Genomic DNA, 4,331 nt, shown 5'->3' on the forward strand with positions numbered 1-4,331 from the left:
TCTCACAGCCAATCTGGGATGAGAGGGATACATTTATACAACATCCTAATAGGAAGACCGAGATACTCAATAAAAACTCTACCCACTCGGGAATCAAACTCGGGTCTCCTGCGTGCGCTTAACTGCTACATCACAGACGCCGGTTCTTAAAGTGTATCATCATCATCATCATCATCATCATCATCATCATCATCATCATCATCATCATCATCATCATCATCATCATCATCATCATCATCATCATCAATATCAATGCCTTTCACCCCTGGCAGGCTATAGGCTATGTACAAGCTCCTTCCATTTATCTCTGTCCCTGACCATCCTTCTAAGCTTGTTCCAAGTGGGCTTCATCTCTCTCATGACCCTTTCCACGCATCTCCTCCATGTTTCCCGTGGCCTACCCCCTGCCTCGTGCTCCCTGTGAGTTCCATTGCAGTGACTGTCTTGTGATGTTTCCGCTGGGCTTTCTTAAGGTGTGTCCCATCCATAGCCACTTTCTTAGTCCTATTTCTACTTCTGTCCTGTCTTTTCCCACAGCTCTTCATTTCTTATTCTATCCTGCCACTTAATTCTTAGAATACTTCTCATACATCTATTCTGTTGATGAAAGTTTGTACTGTAAACTGTATATTTGTTGTAATTTACCTTCTACAAAAGACCGACAACTTTGTTCTTTGTTGCAAGTTCCCTGAAATCTCCAACAGTTCCAGCACCTTCTTACCTCTACTGGTCACTGTTTGACATGTGCTTTTTGCTCGTGCTATGCCCAGTGCACTCAACCAATCGAATCCAGTCGAACTGAGACACGGCCAGCCAGATTTTCCTGATTGGAGAGACAAAAGCTACCATTTTGGCACAACACGACCGATTTGACAAGCGACTTCAAAATTAAATACGTTTGATTTTAAAAAGCCTAGTCGAATATTCGGTCCAATTGTGTCAAAATAGTAGCTTTTGCCCCTCCTCAAAAGAAGAAAAAAATCTGACTGGACCCGAGTCAAACTGATGAATTGGATTGACAGTGTACACCAGGTATTAGTTGCAAGTTTCCTGAATCCCTGGAAGTTCCAGCACCTTCTTACCTTTGCTGTTGATTGTCGGACATGGGTGCTCTCCGCTCGTGTTACGGCCTGTCCGAGCGGCGACTAATGAGCTCAAAGCGTGCCCGGGGCTGCGTGGACGGGAGTAGGGCAGAGCGGACGAACAGACGAGCAGACACAGACCATCTGTTGCCAGGCGTCAGGACCCAGCCACAGCCGTTGGAGAAAGGATAGAAGGTGATGTAGTCGTTAGAAAAAGGATAGAAGGTGATGTAGTCGTTAGAGAAAGGACAGAAGGTGATGTAGTCGTTAGAGAAAGGACAGAAGGTGATGTAGTCGTTGGAGAAAGGACAGAAGGTGATGTAGTCGTTGAAGTAAAGGTTAGAGAAAAGGTTAGAGAAAAGACAGAAAGTGATGGAGTTGTTGGAGAACAGAAGGTAATGTAACCGTTAGAGAAAGGATAGAAGGTGATGCAGTCGTTGGACAAAAGGTTAGAGAAAAGACAGCAGTTTATGTAGCCGTTGGAGAAAGGATAGAAGGTGTTGTAGCAGTTGGAGAAAGGATAGAAGGTGATGCAGTCGTTGGAGAAAGGATAGAAGGTGATGCAGTCGTTGGAGAAAGGACAGAAGGAGATGTAGCCATTGGAGAAAGGATAGAAAGTGATGCAGTCGCTGGAGAAAGGATAGAAGGTGATGCAGTCGTTGGAGAAAGGACAGAAGGTGATGTAGTCGTTAAAGAAAGGACAGAAGGTGATGTAACCGTTAGAGAAAAGGTTAGAGAAAAGACAGAAAGTGATGTAGCCGTTAGAGAAAAGGTTAGAGAAAAGACAGAAAGTGATGTAGCCGTTCGAGAAAGGACAGAAGGTGATGTAACCATTAGAGAAAAGGTTAGTGAAAAGATAGAAGGTGATGCAGTCGTTGGAGAACAGGTTAGAGAAAAGACAGAAGGTGATGTAGCCTTTGGAGAAAGGACAGACGGTGATGTAGCCATTAGAGAAAGGACAGAAGGTGATGTCTGTGGTGAGTTGTAGTAAACGTTTTACAGCACTTGCAACACAAAGAGGTCATGCTGTAAGTGTCAAAGTTTAGAGGTTTTACTAGAGAGTAACACACAAAGAAAAGAAGGAGGTTCAGGCACTTAAAGAAACTCATTTGTTGAAAGGGATTTAAAATCTACTCGAACTAAAAGAAAGAAAGAAAGAAAGAAACAACGAAAAAAAGAAAGAAAAAAACCCCCAGGCCTTATCAATCCACCCTTCACCAAAAAAGGTCTTTAGTTTTAGGCGAACCCACAGAATTCTACACTTATAGAAGCGGAACTCCCTCTTCGCGATCGCCGATTCGCTGTGAGGAATTGAAACGAAACAATGGCGGCCGGTTGAGGGCACCGTCGGCTGCGCGGCACAGCGAGGCTTCGCGTTGCTATGCACGCTGATACTAGCGGTAGGGCTTGGAAGACACATTACATCGGTATTTTACAACAATCTTCGTAGAGGGAATAGTGAAATAGTACATTTTTAGTGCCAACTATCTAGATCTAGACTATTGGTAAGGCAAATGTTACAATAAAAGGCCTCGTATGGATACATACAGCATCTCAAAAAGCTGTGCGTGACGAGCAGAGAGATTGAACTGAAAGTTGTTTTTGTTTTAGTTCTAGGTCCAGAGTCTAGTTTTTTTGTGTGGTTCCTTTTGTGTTGTTGTTGGGTTTTAAATAATAGGATGGGGATCCAGACCTACACTTACTCAAACTCCACTTGATAATAAATTTAAAAAATCATGAACACTAGATCTAGACCTAGATCTTGACTCTAATTCGGTTGGCAAAATATCCAGATCTAGATCTCATTATGTTGGGCTATCCACAACATGGAAAAAGAATATTTTTATTAGTAAGAGATCTATTGATTGAGATTGAGGTCATAGTGATGAAATGTATAGTGTGAACAACATGCTTTTTCAAAAGTACATTGAGCGAGATTAACAAATACAAGAGATTGGAGAATGGGTTGATTGTACATGTATATATTATATGGTTGCCAAAAACACAAAGTGCAGAAAAGGCCCCAAATAATGTTTTAAAAACCAATGTAAAACAAAGTAGACTTACAAATTTAGTTTTGTTTTTGTTTTTTTGTTGTTTTTTTGTTGTTGTTTGTGTTTTTTGTTGTTGTTGTTTTTTTTTTGTTTTTTTTTTTGGGGGGGGGGGGGTTGAGAATATGGCGTATTCTAAGGCATGAATGACAATTTAGAGAAGGAACTGAGCAAAGATAAATGACTCACCCAAAATAAGGTCTTGTTGGGGTGCTCACTTCAAATTCTTGCTTTCCGATGGCTATAGGTGACGGAACAGCACGGCCTTTGTTAGTGCGTGCCGGATGGAGGGTTTTTCTTGTCGTACGTATCGTTCGTTGATGACACTGCGGTGATGATGAATCATCATTGTACAAAAAATCCGAACGGTTTCTTTGATGATCTGTGTCGTATGATCATCGTGTAAATGAATGAAGTGCACATCTCTGCAGTGATTGTCATGTGTTGCGAAAAAGGAGGGACGTACAAGTTCGGTAACTTTCAGCGTGACCGTTGGGATCAAGCTCCTTGTAACGCCGCTGATTATGCCCTGGTTGAGTAAATGCGCACGGAACACAGCATCAGTCACGCGCACAAGGCCAAACATTTGACTTGAGCTGTAGATGAGCCCACCATTGTCCCTCAGCTTGGTTAACGATGAGCGCTCTGTGCTCTGTGAAGCTTGCACTGTCAGGTAATTTGTGCACTCAGCACAATCCAGCTTCTCTTGAAGCCTCCGAATAATGTATCCACTGACGTAATCCAATGCACTGTCATGAAAGTCACTAGGTGTCAGAAGCACTTTAGTAAATTCCCTCAAGAGAGGTGGGTCTTTCGTTACAGACGACGAAGAGGAGAATATGCTGTTCTCTGGCTCTGGAACAGTATTTCCATTTTTGGATGCAGTTATACCATTTTTTTTAAACAGGGCACGTAGAGCATAGCGAAACTGCAATGCATTTGGGTTGTTGTTCCACCCTCCACGTCTACGCACCATGCTGAAAAATGTCTCCAGGTGATCCTGGCTCAGCTTATACGTGAGCAGATATTTGTACGGCGTGTTCTCCTCAGAAAGCAGATCTAATGCAAGTCTTTTTATGGACTGCAGAGTGCAGATAAAGCCAATGAATGCAGTTTTCCGCGGCCCATAAATCATTGGTCTACCTTCAGGATCCTGCAGCTGTCTGATGTAGAGACAGATCTCGTCGATGCTTTCGCT

This window comes from Aplysia californica, unplaced genomic scaffold (assembly GCF_000002075.1).
Source record: "Aplysia californica isolate F4 #8 unplaced genomic scaffold, AplCal3.0 scaffold00986, whole genome shotgun sequence".
NCBI lineage: Eukaryota > Metazoa > Mollusca > Gastropoda > Aplysiida > Aplysiidae > Aplysia > Aplysia californica.